The sequence below is a fragment of the Arvicanthis niloticus genome, chromosome 2, assembly GCF_011762505.2.
Source record: "Arvicanthis niloticus isolate mArvNil1 chromosome 2, mArvNil1.pat.X, whole genome shotgun sequence".
NCBI classification, from domain to species: domain Eukaryota; kingdom Metazoa; phylum Chordata; class Mammalia; order Rodentia; family Muridae; genus Arvicanthis; species Arvicanthis niloticus.
In genome coordinates, this window is record NC_047659.1 from 107,154,961 (window position 1) to 107,179,980 (window position 25,020).

A 25,020-nucleotide genomic window follows, 5' to 3' on the forward strand; every position below is an offset into this window, starting at 1 on the left:
ATTTGCAAGACAATGAGACATACAAGAAGATGATAATCGTTTGCACACTGCTAGCCAGAGACACTATTCAGTAACAAATACCAAAACAGACAGAGAAGTGATGCTGGGGATGATGACAGAATGAATACATTGAAATGAATTTTAAAAAGCAACAGAAGAGTAATACTAACAGAACTTCACTAAATGAAAAGAGTCTGACAGAAGAAAAAAATATCCGAAGAGCAAGGGTTAAATAGAAAGAAGGGATTAAAATCGTTCATCCAGAGTTGAGATAATGCATGGATGACCTTTATTTATTGTTGTCTATCTATTGATAAATTTGATTTACTGTTAGCTATTCTATCTTTTATATAAGAAAACAAAATCCAAATATATAGGTATCAAATGAAGGATACAGATGGGGGAGGCGTCCCGTGACTGATAGAGGATAGTGTGGTTTTGAGTTACTTAAGAGGAAGTCAAGTATGTTAAATAAATTCTAAGAAGTTTTATGCTGAGGTAAACATTAAAATTTGAAACTTCCAGTCAGGGAGACAAAAAGAAGAAGAGGAAGAAGGGGAAAGAGAGGAAGGGGGAAGAGGAGGTAGAAGGGGAGGAAAAAGCTAAATAAAAAAACATAAAAATGTAACATAAGCCCAAATAAAACAATAATCAAAATAAATATAAAAGGTTTGACCATTCCTTTGGGAAGATTACCAGTCTAGATTTTTTCAACATACTAACATGGCTGTACCTAAAACAAAATGATTCAAAAAGGTTGAAACTAAGGAAATGGAAACTGGCTAGTTAGCTAATCTTACCAATATGGTAATTTAAATCTCCAGTGACATTGAATTCAGGCCTAACAACATAAAAGGAGACATTATGTAGTGGCGGAAAACAACAGCCCTGTATTTGAATGGCTAACACTCTGGCTTGAAATGTAAAGGAAAAAACTTCCAAGACAATGAGATAAAATTGGAAATTCTACCATTGCATTCAAGGTTTGAAAATATCTACATGAAAAGCCAGAGTAGTCAGAAGAAAACATCCATTTCTAGTCTAAAAGCACACAAACAGTAAAGCTCTTTTATAGTTAAAAACATTATGAAAAGATGTTGGGTCACAAAGTTTGTCTGAATCAGAATACAGAATGAATATTCCCAGCTCCTAGGGCTAACCCCACGCTTGCACCACCTTACAATAACTGAGAAAGGAGAGGTTCTGCATTTGTAGACATGGCCAGGCATCTCTAGGCTCATGGGATAATCTTAATGAGATAACATGTCTGTCACCATCATGTTCACCACGTTTTCTGGGTCCCTTTTCAGTAAGTTTTTTCAGTTGCCTTTTCAATAAGCTTTTCAATGTCTTTGTGTATCTTGTTGCTAATTATCCATCTTTGGTTCTATTTGAAGAAGCACTCTTGGTCTCCTGGTCTTTTGGTTCTATTTGAAGAAGCACTCTTGGTCTTCTTGCCCTTTATATCCCTATTGTGATTTGGAACTGAACTGTTCTTCAAACTCCATATCCTAAGGGCATGATCACGATCACGAGCCTAAGACACTACTGAGAAATGATGTTAAACCTTTAGGAGATCGTTCCTATTAACAAGAAATGAGGTCACAGGACTATGGCTTAAAGATACAAGAACCCTGCCCCCATTTTCAACTCTCTCACCCTCACATAGGGAATCATTCTACTACACTATTTCACCATGATGCTGTCTTGCCACAAACCGCAAGTAGCAGGACAAACTGGATGTGTATTAAAATCAGTTTTAGACATCCACAGAGTCTCAAAGAGTGCTTGAGTGGTCTTTATTTGAGGAGTAGGTGGTGTGGGGAAAAATGAAAGCTCAGAATCTTCACTTTAGAGTTGTTGCAAAGCCTGAAGTGTAATCTTTGCTCCCAAGTTTGCCTGGGAACGTGGCTGAGGCTGAAATTCTGGGGATTTTTTTTTTCTGTGTTCTATGCCTATTTTCTCCCAAGAATGTTTTCTCAATAGCTCCAGCTATACCTGAGCTCTTAACTTGAAATTTGCATCTGTTATGTAAGTTGCCTCTGAAACTGAAACATTCCACCCTATGGGATGTTCCTCCAGCAAGAAGGATCTCCTTCCTCGGTCAGCTCAAAATGGCTTCAGGAAGTCCCTGAAACTGACCAGACTCACTGGCTGTCCCTCCCTGCCAGAGTAAACTATAAAAGAAGAGAGTTCTTCTCATAAGAGCAAAGCTGAGTTATAAACAAGACTCTGAGACCAGACCAGCTGCCAGGGAGAGAAGCAAAAATCAGCTGAGTTGCCTGGAAGAACTGTAAATCAGAGTCACTTAAAAAGAACATTCTACAACCTGTTGAGCTGCCTGCAGGTGGTGCAGTATGATCCAGGTTTTCAAGCTTTTATTTTCTGTTACCTATGCTAGGGTGGGCCTTGGTGATGCAACTGACTTTGAGTCTTCTGATCCTGTAATTAACCACTTACCACGCTCCTATAAATAACCCCAATAAAAGTCATCATTCACCAAGACGAACTTTAATGGTATCCATACTTTCAGTCCGTAGTGGGCTTCCTATCTGCAGTGAGTAGATGTGTGTGCAGCATCTCCCTAGAAAAACTTTTGTCACACAGCAGCATCTGGACCATACTAACATGAATTAAAAAGAATAAAGAAAGTAGGACATGAGCCGAGCAGTGGTGGCACACACCTTTAATCCCAGCACTTGGGAGGCAGAGGCAGGCAGATTTCTGAGTTTGAGGCCAGCCTGGTCTACAGAGTGAGTTCCAGGACAGCCAGGGCTACACAGAGAAAGCCTGTCTTGAACAACAACAAAAAAAAAAAAAAAAAAAAAAAAGAAAATAAAGAAAGAAAGAAGGAAGGAAGGAAGGAAGGAAGGGAAGGGAAGGGAGGGGAAGGGAAGGGAAGGGAAGGGAAGGGAAGGGAAGGGAAGGGAAGGGAAGGGAAGGGAAGGGAAGGGAAGGGAAGGGAAGGGAAGGGAAGGGAAGGGAAGGGAAGGGAAGGGAAGGGAAGGGAAGGGAAGGGAAGGAGGAAAAGAAAGTAGGACATGGAGCTAGGGAAAACATAGTTTGCTGGCTGAGATTTTTTTTTCTATTCTATCTTTGGAGACGTCTAATTTTACTGGGCACTGGAAATTGTGTGTATGGAATGTCTGCAAGCAAGGTAGAAATAAACCTGCTACAACGGTAGACACTGGGTAGAATTTTAACTGAACAGCTTTTGTTTTCAGCAGAAACTCTCCTTCTAATTCTAGATCAACGCTAGGCAACTCCAGAAAATTCTTAGTTTACAGTTCTTTAGTATGCTATTTCTCTCGCATTCCTCCTCCTCCTCTTCTTCTTCTGCCTGTTTCTGCTCTTCTTTTCCTCCTTCTCCCTCTCTTCTTGCTCCTCCTCCACTTTTATTGATTTTCATCCTCTCTCAAGATAGCTGTCCATCCTATGTGCCTTTGTCACTAAACATGCAAAGGAAACTTTCTCTGGGACATAGGTCATCATGCAAGCAACTGTTTAAATTTCCCAGTTGGTTTTGGGTATTTTTTCATATTACCTTTTTGCTTGTTTTTCTGTTGTGGGGTTTCATTCTATAAACATTATATAGTTGAGCTAGCCTCAAATTTATGAGCTTGCATCACCACACTCTAATGATTTATCATATACATATGTGTGTGTGTGATATCACACACACACACACACACACACACACACACACACACATATATATATATATATATATATATATATATATATATATATATATATATCATCATTCCCTTTGCCTGAAAAGGTACTCTTCCACCCAGCCACCCCTCTTCCCCACAATTTATCCATTGCCTTTAGCTTGTATACTTCTGTGTTCTTGGTTGCGTCTTATATAGAAATTGAAGACCAACCTACATAAAGGGAAAAAAATCCCATTGCCTACTGTGGTTTATAAGTATAATTATATAGTAAAATCCTTGCTGTTTCTTCATTGCATGCTACATACTATTTTGCAGAAAAAAAAAAAAAAAAAAAAAAAAAAAAAGGCTCTACTCTAAAGATTATCGTCCTTAGACTCTCATGACTAATAACTGTGTGAGCCTCATCACAGGAAAGATCAGGTGAGTCAGACATAAGCTCAGACCTCCTAGGTAGAAAAAAAAAATCACAATCCTTCCTACACTAGGTTTGCTGTATGTGGTTCTAGTACTGGAGGACCTGGTTCTCCTCCACCTCTGCCCTGATTGGATGAGAGCTTAAGGCACTAATGCCCATCCTGAGCCCACTTATTTCCCCTGCAGATAATACCTGATACTCAACATATTCTCAGCCTCTCTACCTGCCATTTTCCCCAAAGACAGAGGTGAGGATTCCTCCATGAATATGCATTTCTTAGGCTTTGAGTTATGGATTCCCTTGTCAGCTGAAAAATACTCCCTAGAATTAGAGCCCAAGACAGGAAAAATCTGAAACATATGATTTACTGAGAAAGGGCACTTAAAAAGCACATCTAACAGAGGGAGAAGGGGAGGAAAAATAGGTAGTATAGGGCAAAAGTCATGTGAATATTTGTGCCCAGGTAAAATCTAAACTTGGTCTCACCCAGAAAAGACATTACAGTATAAATCATAAATCACAATGTCACCTCTGTAGTGCACACCTCAAGGCAAAGGAGGTGACATTTTCTCTCTCTGCATCAGTTAATCATTGCTATAAGTTTGTCTGGATGGGGAAGTGTAGGGATTGTGATCTGCTAGGCGTCAACTTAGGTCCCTTTGAGGTTCTCGATCAGCCTTTAGAAATCAACACTCACTCAGACATCTATTACCATCAAAACCCTGGGCTCTAAACAGTATGAGGTGGGGAAGAACATCAGCATTCAGTTTCCCTTTTTTACTAATCCCACCCCCCTGATTCTGGTCTCTGCCTGCTCCCCACCATTGTTTATGACTGGAGTCCCTCATACAAGCTATCCAACCACAGATACTGTATATTTTCATATGGGCAGGATCAACCACATGGCGCCTAACCCTTTATTAGTCTTCTCAATCTTTGTTGACAGTTACCAATGTTCCCCAGGTGCAGCGCAAAAGTCAACAAGGAAATAAAACAGCAGCTGGTTTATTCCATGGGGATAAAACTCCCTGCTTGAGTAGCAGCTGGGTATGTGCCCACAAACCTCAGGGCACTGCTAGTCCCAAGGGCTCAATGAAGCTTCCATTTTAATCTCTTTTCCCAGCCTGTCTGTGTACACAACACTTCTCCACATCTTTCAGATCCTTTGTACCAACCACTATGCCTTAGGGAGCTATGGCGAAAGTGAGCAATGAAGCTGTTCTACCAACTTTGACAGCCTGGAAGGCAGACATTTGATCCAACTGCTTGCTGCTACCTCCAACAATCTCTTGGCAAAATCTCTACCATCTCTTTCTGTTGTTTTCTTATTCTAAGGCTCATATCATCTGATGTTAAACCCCAAATTATTTTCATTGTATTGTAGTAACCTCAATAAAAACACTCTACCATAGCTTACCATAAACTAAAAAGTATTCAAAGGAAGCCATGCAGAGTGCCTGAGAAATATGCTCCCCATTGTCACTCCTGCTTGCTCATTTCAAGTGTGATGTCTCAATCCACATGTTCATGGCACAAAAGTTAGCTATCCTATGAGGGGAACAGTTAGGTCTGGGTACTATTTGTGAAAACTGATTCTAACAAGTCATTGCTGGGTGATCCAAAGAAGCAAGAGACTTAAGACCTCTTGCATCAAGTTTCTCCTGTCAAAGAATGGTGCCTAATACATAATTATTATGAGGATGATAACAAGCAATGTCTGCATTGTGGCATTATAAAACATTAGTTCTAATTAATATTCCATCCAATAAAAACTTTTTGGATGGAAAGAGGTAGGTGTCTTTATCTCTGACATCCCATTCTAGTTCATTTAAATCCTATCCATTAGGCAGATGATATAGTGAAAGAAGGAAATGGAAGAAAGCTCATGAGAAATTGCATGTGGTATATTCTACTGAATAGTCACAGAGCCACAACTAGGTAGAGCAGAGTTTCTAAAATGTAGTTTAGTTGTGTACCCAGAAAAAAAAGAAAGAAAGAAAGAAAGAAGTGGACTGGGAGCCAACCAGATATGTTGAAGAATACCAGTGCCCTAAAATGGTCTGAGCATTGTCTCAACACTGAAAAGCAGAGATTTAGAGTAACCACAGGGGGAAGAAAAAAAAAAAAAAAAAAAAAACAAGGAAAAGCAAGTCTAGTTCCAAAGATTGGTAATATCTAGAAAACCTCTATGTTCTATTTCTAATATGTCCAAGAAGTACACCTGTCTGATGAATACCCTGGATGAAACAGTGTAGACTGAATTCAGACAGAAATAAAAGGAGCAGAGAAGTGTTCACTCCTGAGATGGAGACAGTGCACCCAAAGAAAAGACAGTCATATTAGGATGGTAGACAAGATACTGCATAGAAATGAGTAGAACTCACAAACAAAACTAATCAAAACAAACCAAAACCAAAAAACAACAGTGTTCAATCTGCCCTTTAACTATGACAACAACCTTGCAGATCATAGAGAACACAACCTGGGTTCAAATTACTCCATAGAATCACTAAACCCTGGAACAACTCCAGCAGTCAAAGAGAAGATCTTTAGGTTAGAGTTAGGAATATGAAATAAATGATGTTCAGGCATCCATAATTTATTAAGGATCCAAGGTAGCATGATATACTTGGAGAACTGGTTATTTGCTCCCAAATAGAATGTGTGTGTGTGTGTGTATGTGCATTTAATTCTATCTGCAAACATTATGTGGTTAAACCTTACATTAATGTGCTGGTGACATTAGACTGTTGTAAGTAGCTTATCTAAAGTACTCAGTATTTCTGTTGATAGCACAGTAATCCAATCTTGTAGCCTCTTATCACAACAGCAACCTAAGCCAAGAAACAGTCCCTCTCCATCTTCATCTCACAGAAATAAGCAACCTGACCCTTACATCTAAAAACACATGCTTCCCCAGCTCAAGCATGGCAGACTCCTCCTGCTTCTGGACCTCCAGATCTCTTCATAGAATTTCACAGGGCTTTCTCAGCTCAGTTTTAACTGAGGTCAAGGGTATTTACCTATATTTTCAATGTTTGACTAGTGTGACTGCTCTGAGGTATACATAATTTTGTTTAAGTAACTGAGTCATTTCCTTCTAGTCAGAGCTCACAATAGATGGCTCAACATGGAGTGGGCGTGTGCTATTGCAGGTCATTCTGTCCTTTGTCTCTCTCTGTGACTCGGTGTGGCCTACTGGATCTCTGGCTCTACTCATGTTGTTCCCTCTGTCTTATACCTTGCTCCTATAGAGTTTGGGTAGCTCATTCCAACACAGTAGATAGGACCTAAATCACAGTGCTTCCAAAAGTTCTGTTTCGAATAGCTTTATCTAATATACTAGGTACCTCTGTCACCTCCTCCGCCTTCCTCTGCCTTGTTCTGATTTCAGCATGTATCGCTCTGCTGCTCTTGAACGCTCATATTTGTTGGCATTCATTATCTCCCCATGCCCTGTGTGGACAAACTTTACAAGGGAGTCATTTTGTGTTATTGGTTGTGATACAGCTGGGATCATTGGGAACTTAATATCTTGTTGAATTGGCACTATGTTCTATCTGTTCTACTGCTATCTGTCCCTTAGGAATAAGGGAATAAAAAGTAGACAGACACAACATATACAGAAAGGCTGGCATCAGGCAGCCTGTGCTTCCCATAATGGAGTAGTACAGACGATGCATCAGCCTGTAAACTCGATTTGTTTATTGTGTACTTCACAGGAGGAGGAAGTTAGCTCGTCTTGGCTCCACGTCTGTATAGGGGTGCATTCTGTAGTCATCCACAAGGAGGAAGCTGTAGTTGTTCACTGTTGCACATGCTAGCATCATGTTCACACAGACTAATTGAACACTTTGCCAATTCTGAGCATGATCCCTAAGGGAAGGCTTTGTCATTCCCACAAATCTAAGGCATTGGTGTCTTTGACATAGCCATGCCCATGTCTACAATTCATATTCATTCAGGACTTCTTCTGTTCTTACATATTCACAAAAGGCTTCCTCAAAACTGCCCTTGTTAGTCTTTTGTTTGAGTACTAGTCCCAGGTTATTAAGTTCAGCCCCACTCACTCCCAAAACCAAAATCATGCCTTGATAGAGGACTACATATTGCCTGTGTGCTTTAGAACAATCTTTGTGGTTTTCTAACTTAGAATTTAGGTAATTTCAGGCTTTCAGAAACATTGGCTGTAGGTAGCAACCCTTGGGATTCTCTACTTTTCCTACAAAGTATATAAAGGTCCTGGGGGAGGCCAAACAGCTTTTAATTAAACTTTAATTCATTTCAATAAGAACCAAAAATGTCACAAAGTGTTCTCTCGGTCTCCTGCTAGCTTTGTAATAAAAACGGACAGAATAGATTTCCACTCTGCTATTGTAACTATTCCAGAAAGAGATGGTATACTCTCTATGCTACGCATCAAAGCTGTATCTGACTTGTTTGCTTTATGTAAACTAAGTTACCCAGCACCGCTCTTATATAAAGGTGATGCTCAATACACATAACATAAGTGTCTTTCGAATGAACTATGACCAGGCATTGAAACATATTTGCTTTTTAACTGGATAGAGTCTTCGACCTTAAGAAAATGGCCCAAGAGTTAGTGCTATCTGAATAAGTGTGGGTAAAATCATTGAACTTCACTAAAAAGTAATAGGGTCAGAGCAAAAATAGCTTTTCTGATTTTACAATTTTACGTATTATTTTTAACTCAGTAAAACCCACCGTGTAATAACACATCAATTTGATAACAAGCAACTTCACTGTTCTGTTATGTCAAATGTGAAGGCGTTTAAGTTTCAATAAAAGGTGTTAGACCTTTCCCTCTCTCCCTCATACAACCTCCTTTTCCCCACAACTTCACAGGCTTTCCTGAGAAGCAAGCTTTTAAAATCCACTTCAGTTCATTGATGCATTGCATTGTGCTTTCTCCCTGTTTACTGATTTAATGATGTGCTTAGTAATTGCCACAGGAACTGAGTGGTCCCCAAGAGTAGAGTGCTGAGTTCTGTGTAGAAGATGCATGTGTATTTTCACTTTACCTGGCACAGGAGCCTTGTCAGAGTTTACAGTTAACACCGGAGCGCACCTGGAAGACAAACTGCAGGGGTAAGAATATTAGATTGTTTCACAGTCCCTTCAGAGTGCCTCATGGTTTATTTCTAAATTCATAGTAAATCTAATGTCTTTCACAACTCTGACTGTTTCCATAGCATAAGCCTAAGCTGCCTCGCACACACTCTGAAGTACTGCAATATCCCCAGTGTTAAAAGGGATCATAGCTATTCAAAATAGGTCAGCCTGACCAGATGGAGGCCATTGCATTTGCATGTGCTACCTAAGCCTCTTTTTCAGCACATGATCCTCAAAGAAGCCAGTTTTCTTGCTATACCATGATAATTTCGTCTCTTGAATACTTTTTTTCTATCAAGAGCAGAATGACCAAGATAAGCTCAAAAGTATGATTTCACATGGCGATGTAGGACATGCTGTGTAAGACTATTGAAAGGCAAATAATGTTTGCAATTTTCAAGAGAGTTTTAAGAGTGCCACACATGAATTTAGCCTCCTGCTGAAAATAAGCTTTTTGTTTCCATCATTGAACCAATTAGGGCCTCAGTTATTGACTAGATCAATCCATAAAGCTTGGCAGCAAAACTGGGCATGTGGTTTCATCCAGGGAAACATCCTGAAGTTGATGTGTGTGTGTGTGTGTGTGTGTGTGTGTGTGTGTGTGTGTGTGTGTGTGTGTAAGGGGAAAATATGCCAGAGAGGGTTGGGCAGACTAGCAATTTCAGTCCTAGCTAAAATCTTCCCAGCCCAGGCACCATACACATGAGTGATAAAGCCTTCCAAACAGCACTGTCCTACAGTAAACAGAGCCTGCCCCACCCTAGGTATCCAGAGGAGCCCAAATGGCATTAACCTTAGAACTAAGCCACTGTTTTCTGAGGATATTGATTCTATCAATAACTAAACAGAACAGGAGATATATCACACATAGTATAATACAGAACTTGACTTGAATGATTTTCCTGTCTGCTACGGATATGATTCTTGATGGGTAGTACTGCCCTGAACGCACAGAGAAAAGGTCATGTTTCACAAGGCACCAGTTAGTGAATGGCCTTGAGCTATGGTTAGAGGGATAGGGAATACAGCTTTCCCTGAGTGACTTCTCCACTCTTAGCTTCTACCATAGTCATTCTGATAAGATCCACAACATTAGAAATTTTTAGAACATTAGAAAGCTCAAATTCCAGGTTTCAAACACTCAAGATTTAGAAAAGGGTCTTCCATGGAGGTGGGATGCAAAGCATCACTGGTATCAATTAACATTGCAACTGCTGTGATAAAAAACGATGACCAAAAGAACTTAGAGAGAAAGAATTTATTTCAGCTTACAGCTTTCAGGTCACACTCCAACACTGAGGAAAGTTGGGAAAGGAATTCAAAGCAAAGTGGGGGGCAGGAACTGAAGCAGAGACCATTGAGAAAAGCTGCTCCTCAAGGAATGCTCAGCTTGATTTCTTATACAATCTAGGACCATCTGAACAGAGGTGGGACCTCCTTCCCTAGGCTGGGCTGAGGAAACATCAATCATTATTTTAAAACTGCACTATAGACTTGCTTGTAGGCAAGCTGAGGGAGGTATTTTTCTCAATTGCCGTTCCTTTTCCCAGATAACTCTAGCTTGTGTCCAGTTAACAGAAACATAAGCAAGACATCCTCTGACTCTGTTCTCAAGGGTCAAGATTCTTCCCACGTTCAGAAGTAAACCATGTGACCTAGTATGCAAATTGGGGTAACACGTTTTCTTGATACATCACAATTTAATTGGTATATGCCTAAGCATGTAATCGATGCTACACTAATCAACGTAAGTACTGAGACATCCACAGGGAATGCTGGAGTGTGTGTGTGCAATATCTTCAATAGATGAGAACTGAGAAGGATGTTGCTCAAAGTCATTGGGGTCACTCTATGATGAAGAGGAAGAGGATCTGTGGGTCCTGGAAACAAGTAGACAGAGAAGTGATACAGCTGAGAGGGAGAAAGGAACAACAATTACCCCCATCATTTCGAACCCTGAGGCCAGCTACCTATTCCTGAAGTTGGATATTTCCTGGACTATTCTGTAACATCAAGCTCGAAAAGTCATTTTTGTTTAAACACCTAGTTTTGTTTTGTTTTGTTTTGTTTTTTTAATTAGTGGGTGCCTTATGTTAAGCTTCTCTTGAATTTTTTATTTGGAAAAAAATTTCTGATATTACAAGTATGTTTGGGAAGAGCTGGTATTAGTCCTGTTTGTCTACTACTTTGGTAATGTAACAGAGGAAATGATGTGGTGGTGGTGGCTATGATGTTGTTGTGGTTGTTGCTGTTGTTGTTGTTGTTGTTGTTGATGATGATGATGATGATGATGATGATGACAATGTTTCATAAGTATTTATCAGGTCCTGCAAACGTTTTAAATGCAGGATGCTCTGTACCCAAGATTGACAAGAGTGTTTATCCTGACAATTTTCCTTCAGGGACTATGTACATCTTTCCTACAAGCTCTGAATATAAAAGCTCACTTAATCATTTCCATATTGTTTTAGGGTGGGCCATTATTCACAGATAACAGAAAGGAAATAAAGAGAGAATAAATAACATTCTCCAGGTTATACAACATAGAACCTTGCTGTGCCTTCGCCCAACCCCTATACCACCTCTGACAATGTAGAGCTCCTTTTCATTAGCTCTTGTGTTCTGGGCTCTGCCTTTCTACAATGTCAAGAGGGTCGCTGACCAATGTAAAGGAAAGAATTTTTGTCTCTGGAGACTGAACCCCACCAGAAGCTTTTGCAGTCCAAGGTATTCAGCTGAATCATCCCTGCTTGATCCTTCCTGAGAATACAGAGATCAAAGGGAGGAAGGATTTTTAACTCAAGTTGTCAGCCTGATTCTGCTTCCAAAAATTCTCCTGATTATAAATATGACATCCTGCTTTAATCTTCAAAAGACAAAATTAAATTGTAGCTGACTGCAACTCCCTGTCTAATGCGGATAAAAGAAATATACTTTCTCAGTAAATGTGAGTTCTTGTCTATGCCTAACCCCTCCAAATAGCTCTGGAAGGAATATACAGCATAAATGTGGGGGTCCTCCTGTTGTGTCGTCATCACCCTGTAAGATCATTATTCAGATGAGCTATACATTACTATCAATCTCCAGTACAGTCTTGCCTTTGACATTTTCTCAGGGCCTAGTTTTAGTTTTCCCTCAAATGCCTACTTCTACTCCACTCTATGAAAATGCCAGGGTGCAGGCCCACAGACCACCATGCTGCCTTTCTAGCAGCTGTGATAAAATACCTGATGGAAACAACTTAAGTGAGGAAAAACTGAATTTGGCTCACTCTTTGAGAGGACAGTACAGGCCACTGTGGAGTTCACGGCAGCAGAGTCTTCAATTGGGAATCTTTTGGAATTCCACATACCTCTGTGCATCAGGAAACAGAGCTCAGGCTAGAAGTCAGATGGGTTTAGTAGCTCAAAGCTCACCCCATAACCACCCACTTCCTCAAACTAGGCCTCCTCTCCAAAAGATTCCCCAGCCTTTCCAAACAGCTAGGCATAGAGTGTTCAAACTCTTGAGCATCTGCAGAAAACCTTAGCATTCAAACACAACGATGTGCATCCCTCCCCATTGTCTCCATTACTCTACAGCTTTCTTCCTTTGCTAATTGTACTATGCTCTTCCTTTGGGTGAAGAATAAAATATCAGGAATCTTAGGTCTCTTGCTTGCCTAACCTTACCAAAAACTGTATAAAGAGAAATGACCTTGTTGATAGTTTGGGCCAGAACTGAGATGAGAAACATGGCTTAGTTCCTCTGCCTTTCTTGTGGTAGATATTATAATTTATAGAAAAGATGAATCAAAAGCCAGGGAAGATCAGTCCGTGTATTTAGCAATGAGATAAATGTCTAGAACTATGAGGCATCCTGCTCTTGAGGATTGGTTCTCTGGCATCATAGTCCCAGGTTGGTCTTAACCCCAGCGTATTGCTTCTTAGGGTCCATCTTTTTTTCTTCATTAATTTATTTACCTATTCATTTTACACCCCAATTGCAAGGGCTGATATCGTACAGTTATGCAAACACACTACTGATGCTCAGCCCATTCTTTGTAGCATTTCCCATATTGCATGAGTCTCTGCCTCAACTAAAGTGGTCCAATAAAAGAACTACAGAGGTTTTGGACATTCAAGCATCATTTATTTTTCTATCTCTTTAAATGCCTTTTGAAAAATCTCTTAGATGTTCTGTCAGTTTAGGAAGTAGTGAGTAATTTAATGACCATTCAATTTCAAATAAGTACAAAGAAAACTATAAGCCCCTTGCACAGCTCCACAACAATTTAAGGAGAATGAGGCCCTTGAGGGAAGCCATTAGGAACTTAGGAACAGGAGAAACATGACTCTGATACAGTCAAGAGAAACAGTTTAAGAATTTGTACATCCTCTATTATTTTAATTTTAAGAAAAAACTTTGGAAACACAAACCCAAAGGAAACGTTAACAAAAACTTACTTTTTGTTAACTAAGTGGATGGATGCTATTGCTTTAATATGTACAGAGAAATATTGGTAATCAGCTTTCTCATTTTTTTAAATGATGATTCTTATCTAGCCTGTAGGCTTGATGTTTAGAAAGAAAACATTTCAGTATTCTGTCATGTATTAACATCTGTTACTCAGCCTACACACTCAAATTCCTGATCAGATGTGCCATCTGTAGACTTCCAACACAACCTTTCTTAACTGTCTCTGAATCTATAGATGCTTTAGTAATATCTCAGAGAGAAAAAAAAAAAAAAAAAAAAAAAAAGCCAAGAGTTTGAAGGCCACCCTGCAAGGAAGTAGTGGGATTACAATAAGAATGAAGACATTAGAAAGCAAAGGCCTTAAATATGTTTTACAAGGGCTTCCTTATAACCCTCAGACTGCCTCTGCCTGATTCCAGGAAAGAGTTAGAAATCACAAGGCATGAGAAGCTAAGTGACTGAAGAGGATAACAGAGCATTATACAGTTTATTATTCTGTCAGCAGTCGTGTACCTCAAAGGCTTATTTGCCGGTTTTGTGAAACACAACTCTTAAGTCTCTTCTTTAGAGTCTCTGGTACAGTAGTTCTGAAAACTGAGGTCTGAGAATTTTTATTTCTAACAAACTCCCAATTGAGGTTGGTGTCTCTAAAAGAAGAAACTACTTTTGAATGCTCTAGCCATTTATACAGTGGATGACAAGCCTCATGCCCACATGCCTCTGTAGGAAACACAGTCCCCCACAGACAGCAATTTAGTTTGTACCACATAGAGGGATGGGGCCATGGTAATTGGGAATCAGTAATACATATGGAAGGGCTCCTAACTGCAAGTTTGGAAATTAGGTTGAGGAGTTCAGGAAACACTGAGAACATTAGATTGAGGAGAAACTCTTGCCCTGTTAGAACATCTAGGGTGTGGGATGGGGGAAAGTGAGAGAACTCCAAGCACAGGGAATGTTTACAGAGGCTGGATGATGAAAAGGACTGTTTAGGAAGCAAGAAGCCTTTGACTGTGAAATGAGTGCCAAGAGGAAAGATCAAATCAAAACACAGGTTATTCTCAGAATTCAGCACTTGAAATAGCAATTGTTACCAAGGTCTCACCCTGAGTCCCCTTAGCTTTGTGTCCTTTCCATCACTGTTGCAATGGTAGAGTGGTAGAGTTTATTATTGAGTAAAACAGGGCATACCCTCAAGGCTGAAGAGTGGACTGTGACCAAAGGGACAGTGTGATGATCTACATTGAAGAAAACCTTACCTAAATTCTGAAACAGCCAACTTCTCCAGAGCAGTGGACTTTGTCTTGTTTGAGTCTTAAAGAAGGAGCCGTGGTCCATCCTTGTTTTTTGTCAGAAAGTCTCCTACCATACTGTAATCTGGACCATTAGGATTCCAGGTTTAAATAATTATCAAGTAAAGACCTTTCGGGATATTTATTATTTCAAGTCTCTAGATGCTGGGAGCCAAACACAGGAAATTACCTGCTGTTCTAGAAAGACTAGTCAGTACAAGGTTAAGAAAGGACGTTTACAGGTCTCAGGTCCCAGGAACTTAAAGAATGTCTGGCATTTCCTGGGAGCCAGATACAACAGTGGGATGATCTAGGGCAATAAGGATATGACAGTGGACTGGTCTTAGACAATAAGGATTCCATAGTAGGATAGCCCTAAGCAATGACCCTCGCCCAAACTTCCCGGTTTGCTGTGTCTTTATAACCTGCCTCCAAAATTAAAGTTTCAGAGCTTGATCATAACCCCAGACTTGCTCACATTCTTTGTGTCTCTTGTCCTTTCATTCTTTCACCCCTTCCCTAAGGTCTCCTTGAATCCCCGTGGGCCAGGGCAGTAGACCAGGCCATGTCCAGAGGAAGGACTCAAGTCCCATTCCAGTGACTAGTGATGTCCTTACATTTCAAGCCTTGATTTTTTTATACTGATTTTTTAAAGGAAGAATCTAGCTCAAATGTTCTTCATCCATAACAATTACTACTCTGTGTTCTTGGGTTGCTATCCTTGCACATACTCTCCCAAGCCCTGAGTTTTGTGTGGGGTCTCTGATATGGCAGAATCTGCAAACTTCTGACTTTGCTACCTGCATAGCACACTTACTTCTCACCCTCTGAAGCATCAGTTATCCATCCTCCAAGGTGCTGGTGTTACTGGACACTTGCAAACATTTGTGCTTTCTGCAATAAAAATGTTCAACCACTTATGAGGTAGCTGATCGAATCATTTAGATCAAAGCCTGGCATGTTATCACACAATTAATCCATCACTCAGAAGTCTGCAATGAGAGGCTTGAGCATTTAAGGCCATCCTGGGCAATATAGTGAATCTCTATCTAAAAACAAACAAACAAATAATAATAATGACAAATTATAATGACTTTTGATTAAGTATCACTGGACATCATCAGCCATTATGTACATGTACATCAAAATGACAGTGTGGTACTATTTTTTACACTGAAGAGCTCCATACTCGGGAGACCCTTCCTCAAGCCTCAGGACATTTCGGCCACCCAAAGATCACAAGAAACCATACCTGGATGCAATCAGCAGAGGTTTATTAGGGAAAGAGCTGGCAGCCAGCGGTCTGACCAGGTACTCGAGCTGGAGTCAAGGTCCAACCTCCTCGGCCAGTCCTTGGAGGGTTTTAAAGAGAAAAACCACAAACCAGGGGAGTGGGAAGGGGGGTGAGGGGGTTGTCAAAGATACAAAACATGAAAACAGTGGAACAATTCAGAGGTACTCACTCTAAATGATTAGTGTCATGTGGAAATCGCCCTGCATTCTTCTCAAAAATGTGGTTTTTAACATGCCATTGTGCCCTATCCTGCCATTTCAGATTACTATCGTTACTTTTTCTGGCTATAGGGCTATAGCCCCACCTAGGTGGTAGCATCTTTATCTGTAATCAGGAATGTCTTCCTGCCTTGAGCCTCTCCCACCTGTGGGAGAGGCTTGAGGAATGTAATCCAGCAAGTGTCCTTCACCTGGAATGTGAAGGCCTGAAATCTTATTTTCAGTTCTGAGTTCTGTAAGGCGAAAAATCTACACATATTTCATAAAATGGCCTTTATAATTTTTCACTCTACAACACCACTGAGATGACTAAGCAAATTTTGGTAAAGGGAATAATTCAAGACCCTTACGTACTGTTGGGAGCCGACTTTAGTAGAAAGTGGCTAGATCAACTTTGCAGCCATCTGGAACCATATACCCTGATGAGAGACTTGGTTGTCAAAAGCCTATAACAGCTGAAGCACACTCTGATAAATATATTGTTTATCCCACATAGCTTGTTTTGCTGTTTAGTGACCCCAGCTGTATGGTGCACATGGTAAAGTGTTTTCACCTGTGTTCTCCTGCTTGTGTATATAAATACCTCAGAATTCCCTTCAATAAGGGAGACTTGAGAAAATAGAAGAGACTGAATCACACCCTGTCTTGTCTCCATTCTTCGAGTCTCTTGCCCCAAGAGCCACACTCTCTCTTGACCAGAGCACTTAGCCCCAAAAGCGTTGAGGCAAAGTGTTGAGGCAGAGTGTGGGCCTCAACAACGTACTGCTGAGATTGTAAACTGATACAAATATTTTTTGAAAACTGTCCTAACAATTGTTTAAAACTGAAGTATGCTACCTCCCTTTCTTCTGTGCCTACGTAAACAAGAGAAGTAAAAACATGTTCACAGATTATTTTGTATATGAATGTTAGTAGATTATTTAATATTATCACAAAGTGAAAGCAAACCATATGTTCATAAATTGATTGATAATAGAATGTCATATATTTCATATAAAAATTTGTCCATAAAATGGAAGTTTCTATTATTACATCTGGAAAAAAAGATTAAGTTTAGAAACACTAAAGTTTAGAAACACTAAAGTCTAAAGGATCATCACAAGAGACAAAATATTACATGGTTTCATTTAAATGCAGTATGCAGCATAGGCAGCTCCCTGGAGATAGAAGGTAAACTAGTGATTTCCAGGTGTGACAGTTAATCTTCATTGTCAACCTGACTAGGTTTAGAATCATCTAAGATACACATCTGTGGGTGTGTCCTTAAGACTGTCTCTATAGAAGGTTAACTGAGGGGAGAAGACTCACACTGAATCCCATAGGCTGGGTTGCAGGATGAGCATAAACAGAAAAGTGATCCAAGTATCAGAATTCACCTCTTTCTACTTCCTGACTATGGATGCAAGTGACCAGCTGCTAACTGCTTTGTTGCTATCCTTTCCCTGCTATGATGGGCTATGTTTCCTAAAATGATAAACCAAAGCAAACCTTTCTGCTTTTAAGTTGCTTTTTACTGGATATTTGATTATAGCCGTGAGATAATTCACGTTGGATAATGAGATTAAAAGGGAAGGTAGGAGCTGAGGAATGACTGTACACAGGTGTAATGGTTTATTGAAGGTGACGAAATGCTCAGGGATTAGATACTAGGGATGATAACACATGCTGTTACTATACTAGTCTCTATTGAATTATATGCTTTAGAACATTTTGTGGTGTATGAATTATCTTAGTAAATATTTTTCAAAATCAATATGTATTAAATTATAAATATAGCACGTTTTGATCACAATAGTCTATTTATTAGTCATCTTCCCATTACTATTATAAAACACCTGAGAAACTAGATGACATGGTGGCTTGAATTATCAAAATACTTGAGAAAGTAGAAGTGGTGATTTAAGTAAGAATGGCCCACATAGGTTCATATTTTTTATTCTTTTTTCATTATTCTTTTCTATTGGATATCTTATTTATTTACATGTCACATGTCATCCCCTTTCCCCATTTCCCCTCCTTAGAAACCCTCTAGCCCACCCCCTCCTCCTTTTCGCTTTTATACCATTTTTATACCATTAACCAGTTCTAGGTTGAGGAACTTGCAATACAATAGATGCAAATAGTCAAGGAACAAGCAAGACAATAAACACAAATAGTTAAATAACAAGCAAGGCCTATATTTAAATGCTTAGGAAATGGCACCATTTGAAAGGATTAAGAGGTGTGGCCTTGTTAGAGGAAGTGTATCACTGGGAGTGGGCTTCAATGTTTCAGAAGCCCACAACAGGCCCAGTGGGCCCTCTCTTATTGATGCAGTAGATATGGATGTAGACTTTCAGCTACTTCTCCAGTATCGTGTCTGCCTGTGTACCACCATGCTACCCATCATGATGAAAATGAACTAAACTTCTAAAACTGTAAGAAGGCCCCAATTAAATGTTATCTTTGATAAGGGTTTTTATGAACTTGGTGGCTCCTCACAGCAGGAAGACAAGGACTAACACACAGTTGGTACCAGGGAACTTGTTGTGTTATGTGACTAACCTAACAATGTAGGCTAGAATATGGACATGGAACTTTGGATTAGGAAAGCAGTTGAATATATTAAGCAGAGTTTAATGTGCCATCCTAGTAGGAAAATGAAAGATAGTAGTGATGGCAATTTAAACAGTGCCTCCCACTCAGGACGTTTCAGAGAGAAAGACTATTAGTAAGTGGCCTAGGAACCATTCTTGTGATTCTTTGGCAAAGAATGTGGCTGCTTTCTGCCCTTGTCCAAAATATCTGCCTGGGCTTAAACTGAAGCATTTTGAATTAGTGGCATTGGCAGAGGAAATTTCAAGACAACCTACTATTGACTCTGTGTTGTGGTCATCTTTATGCAAATCTATGATAAAAGGAGTAAGATGAGCAAAGAAAAATACAAAACGTTTAGTTTGGGGAGAAAGGGGGCAGCATAAAGTACAATGGAGCTAAGTTCTGTGCTCAAGGAAATAAATACATTAAAGAAAATCCTGAAGTTAAATAGAATAAAGGGAATGATGACCTCATGGCAAGACTCCACCCAGCTAAACTTCCAGCTTGTGAAAGGAATTAAAGAAAAGCTTAAGCTGTGAAGGAAAACACCAAGAACAGAATGTTGATGCAGATGTAATTGATTGAGGGGGGCATGTTCCAGCCCCGGAAAGCAGCAGAACTTGGCAACTGTGGCCATGTGCTTCTGGCTTTAGAGGTAAGTATACAAGAAAGGGGTTATGTAATCCCTCCACACACCATGACTAAGGCAGGATGTCTATCAGGGGTATCCTTTCATGGAGGTTCAGAGAGGCTTGTGGGAAGCTGTGATAGTGAAGCTAAATTTTACTGGAGACCCCAAATGTTGGAGATGCCAGAGTCATAGGGTACCTCCCAGGAGAGCTTCTAACAGGGAGGGGAACCAGGCATGTTACAGTCAACAAAACTGAAAGGAGATAGAGATCTGAAGAGCATTTTGGCACCAGACTTAGAGATGCAGAGTTTGGAGTTTGCCAAGTTGGTTTTTTTGTTGTTGTTGTTTTTTTTGTTTGTTTGTTTTTTTGGTTCTTGCTTTGGTCCAGTATTTCCTCACTATGCTCCTTTTCCTTGCTTTTGGAATAGTAACATATATCTTATGACCTTGTATGTTGGAAGTATGTGATCTTGCTTTTTATTTTGATTTTATTTTTAAGAGATTGACACGAGTCTTAGAAGAGACTTTGAACTTTAGGCTTTTAAACAGTACTGAAACTGTTATTGACTGTGGAAAATTTTCAAGTTGGAATTGATGCATTTTTACATTGTTATGGCTACAAGCCTATAAGGGCCATGGAGAGAGTGGAATATGGTGGTCTGAATAGAAACGGCCCTAAAAGGTTCATATATTTGAATGCTTAGGGAGAGGAACGATTTGAAAAGATTAGGAAGTATGGCTTTGTTGGATGAAGTATGCCTTGCAGTGGGCTTTGAGGTTTCAGAAGTCCACACAGGTTCAGTATCTCTCTTCCTGTTGCCTGTACAGGAACAGTTACTCAAACCACAACATGAGTCATATAGAAAGTTATGGATACAACTCTCGGCTACTTCTCTAGCACTGTGTTTGCTTGCAGGCCACCATGTTCCCCTCCATGATGAACATGGCCTATACCTCTAAAACTATAAGCCAACCACAATTAAATGCTTTTGTTTTTAAGTGTTGCAATTTTCATGGTTTCTCTTCAGAGCAATAAAACACTAAGACAGGGATTATAAAGAGAAAAGGATTGTCTTGGTTCGTGAGTGTGGAGGTTCCATTCCATATTGGATTATTTGTGTTAAGAAGCAAATCCCCATAGGACTACACAGCAGAGGAAACACTGCCTATGTGACAAGCCAGAGAACAGTAAGTCAAACAGCAAGAGAGATCACAGCCTTTGTGACCTAAGGCAGTTACCAGACTTCACATCCTAAATGTCTCACCATCTCCCATTGCACCACCGTAGAGACCAGTCCTTAAACACATGATGCTTTGCAGGAAAATTACTCAACCATAACATAAGTCATATAGACAGATAATAATATTATGTGCTAATTGTATATTATGTAATACATAAATGTATGTAATTATATAACACATAAATAGAAAAGCTCTGGATGTGATACAATTGCTAGTGACCACTCTTGGCCAATTTTAGGAACTTAAATAAACTTGAATTTGTTTGACATCCACAGGACTTCCCTCTCTAACATGTTGCTGCAGCTTCTTTTGGGAATCTAAGGTTTAAGGCAAAGTTACATAAAACAAAAGCATCTGTGAATCTAGTACACCAATTGTCAGACCTATTTTCTATTTGTTGGGCTTTTTGTTTGATTTGGCTCGATTTTATTTGGTTAATGCATCTCAAAATTAAGAAACTCTAGTGGGATTGTAACACTAGCTTTACTCCCAGCAGCTATAATGCAGGTAAATTAGCACCTCCTCTCTGACCAGATTACCCAACTGTGAAATGGGAGAAATATTTAAGTCTCATCATAGAAGTTCATTATGTGGACTAATGACCTCTTAAAACATCAATGTCAAGACATTAAAATAATGGCATATTCTCTGAACTCATTATCATCATCATTACCATCATACTTGGGTCCAGAACATCTTGAATTTTAAGTTTCCTAAGATCTACAATTAAGGAGGAGTCAGTCTTATTTCTAATTGGGTAAACTAAGGGAATATGAAAGGCAAAGGGGCAACAGAGCCAAACTTAAGGCAGCCCAGAAACTGGACCTTGATCTCGTGTTTACTGCTCTGTAAACAGTCTATATTAGCTTTTTTCCTACCTGGCTGCAAGATTAATTGCTAAATCTGAGAAGAAGATCTTGGAGTTTCTCCATAAGACTTTGTGTTTAAAGGGAAGATTTTATTATTGAGTATTCCGGAGTGAGCATGAGTCAGAGAGTGAGTCAGGAAGGTCATCTCATTGGAGGTGGCTGATCATAAATTAGCTTTTGCAGAATATTAATCTCCTCCAACTCCTTTGGGAAGCGAGCAATGATTAGTAGAAAGTATGAGTGTCTTCAGAAAAAATGAAGAAGACAATGTCACCTTGAGTTCTTCTAAAGTCATAGATCTTAGAGGAGAGAAAAGCCATGCTTTCAAACAAACTTCAGATGCATGTGATCCTGAAAGGCGGATGCTGAAAAAAAGAAGTTATTGCTAGAAACTGATGAGATACATGATCTAGAACCGGAGAAACTTCTTGGTACCTACTTTCCCACTAGATTTCTTCTGCCCACTGTTGAAACACCAGAATACCTTAAAAGTAGCTTTGTAGACATTTGGAGTCTGAGTATCTGGAAACCAACAGCTGAGTATCAATACTATCCAAGTCTCTGAGCTGGGTGGGATAAACAGAATCCCAGCACTAGATGGTTTGCAAAGTGAACATTGGTGTGTCATTGACTTGGAGCCCTCACTTGAAACCAATACAGCATTGCAGATAAACTTTTTTTCTCTCTTTTTTTTAGGCATCCAAATCAGTGACCACTTAGTTTACTATTCCAAAGGCCAGCATCACTGGGTACCTGGCTAAAAATGCAAATTATTAGGCCCTACGCCAAATTAGCCAAATCAGAACTTCTGGGGCACAGACCAAAGAGCTGAGTTTTAAGATGTACTTCAAGATGATGATTGCAATGCTTGCTGAAGTCTGAGAATTTCTGCAACAGAACAACTTCATTTAAAATGTAACCAGATAGATTTGGGGCATGGGATGGAAGATTATGCAGGTAGCTCAAGGTCCAAGCATACTAAATGGTTTGATCTACAAGAAACAGAAACTGAACCATACTGTTATAAGTAAATAAGGAAGTCTTTGGGGTCACAAGAATCCTGGCGCTCAATACCCCTAGACAGATGCTACAAAATTTGATGTCACCATCACCCCAAGTCCCTCCTACTTTTTTACCATGCCAGCACTGGCTGGTGAATTTCCTTCAGTCTCAATACTTTAAGGCTCCAGGTGGGTGTCTTCATCTCTATCTTTCACTCGCATGAAACATGATGAAGAACAACAGGTAAATCAATTATGCAATCTGGTCTCTTCTGAAATGGTTATGAAAACTTCAGCTATCAGCCATCACTCACATTGCACTGATGATGTCAGGAAGAAAGGTTAGAGTGCTTGTATTTTAATGGATGCAGTGTTGCTCCAAAAAAAAAAAAAAAAAAACCCTCATTGTTCAATTAATAAAGTAAGAAGATCAGATGTAGCTAGCTAATTAGCAAAAGTGCCAAGTGGACTTGAAAGAGAATATTTTAATTCAATATTAATATTAATTTATAGTGTTTATATAAATTACAATAATACATTATAATATTTTAAATTAGATATAATTGATAGTGTTGATATAAATCGATCTGTTTTAAAAGAGTGTTAAAGTCCAAGCTGGTAAAATTTTTGTTAAATGGTTTTATTTTGGAAATTCTTCATCTTCGGATTGAAAAATGTATTTGCAATTGCTTTTAAGCCTTATTTTGTTTTTTTCTTTACCACAAAATGAGCTTCTTTTTTTTGTTGCAAGAAGAAGCTAAATAGCTAAAATCATTTGCCTGTGGCAGGGACCAGTATAGCTGAGAATGCTGTGATTTGAACCAATTACCTCTAAAGGTCTATGTGTTAAGGGATTGGGACTCAGCTTGGTACAGTTAGAAAGTGATTTGGTCAGAAGTGCTCTGGAATCTTTGGCAGTGGCTTACTGAGAGGGTTGTGGGCCTTGGAGGAAGATGGTGGGACAGAAGCTCCTCCCTATTTTGTACTGGTCTGTCATCAGCTTTTCCCCAGCTTCCTCCGCCATATCCTCCTACCACAACCTACTATACTGTGACACCACAGGCCCCCAAAATGCTGCCAATTGGTCATAGAAATAAATCTCTAAACCTGCAGCCTTAAACAAAATAAATCCTCCTATTTCCTTCAGGGGTTGGTTACCTAACTCGAAGCCCAAGCAAGATGGTTCATACTGCTTGCTTTTTCTGACTTCATTTCACTTCAAATGTGGAATTTTTCATATACCGTTACTTTCAGATCTGAAGTTTTTAGTTTACAGACAAGCTGTGCGTCAATACCTTTCTCATAAAGGAGTACTCTCAAATCCACTTACTTTGCAATGCATCATTTTCATCTACTACTTTTCTCATATTAGCAGCAGAGGTTGCAATTTAACTGAGAAAATATCTCATTTATGCTAACAATAGACATTCTTCTAGCTAGTACCAGACAAAGCTACACAGGCTCTCTGTTGTCTAGTAAGCATCCCGTTGGATTACGCCAGCTTCCAAACATGGGTTTCCTAGAAGAATGCTAACAAACCCAATCGGGACAGGTAGGATGGGTTGGATGTAGGAGGAACTAAATCTAGACACTTATTTCTGAGACTATGGTCTTTCTACCAGCACCACCACTAGCAGCAGCAGCAGCAGCAGCAACAACAACGATAAACCAGGTGTTGTGAGAAATGCAGATTTGCAGGTGTTCCTTCTAAACCAATGGAACTGAGAATCAGAGCTCATTTTACTCAGATCCCCAGTGATTAGTACCTATTACTCTGAATAGCAACAGAAATGCTTTAAGTGTCACTCTAGGCCTGCTACATAAACATCTCCTGAGAGATGGAAATGTAAAACTCAGGCTCACATCTGACCTGTGGAACCTGATACTTGGGGGTGGTGATTAGCAATCTGAAGCTCAACAAATGTGCTTGGTGAGGTGAGCTAATGTCTGTAAACCGCTTCCCTGAGATGATAATATTCTACCTTAGGATAAAATTATCCAAGATGTTTAAAAATTGGAGTGCTCTGAACCTAGCCCTAGACATTTTAAGATGAGATATGGAATTTTTAAAAAGTTTTCAAGTGATTTTATTAAATAGCCAGAATAAAAAGAGAAAAATTTCAGTTTCCTGTACACATTAGAAAACTCCACCAAGAAATTTCTACAGCTGACGAACACTTTCAGTACAGTAGCAGGCTACAAAATTAATGCAC

General features: G+C 39.5%; 1 long non-coding RNA gene across 3 annotated transcripts in view; it reads right to left on the reverse strand.

The window, feature by feature from the left end:
• Window positions 1-25,020, reverse strand: part of LOC143441444 (uncharacterized) — a 169,996-nt gene that overhangs the window by 73,101 nt on the left and 71,875 nt on the right. For all 3 annotated transcript variants that reach the window (XR_013108837.1, XR_013108838.1, XR_013108839.1), the window contains exon 3: window positions 9,135-9,193. This is a non-coding gene — a long non-coding RNA (uncharacterized LOC143441444). The remainder of the gene's footprint in view (window positions 1-9,134; window positions 9,194-25,020) is intronic.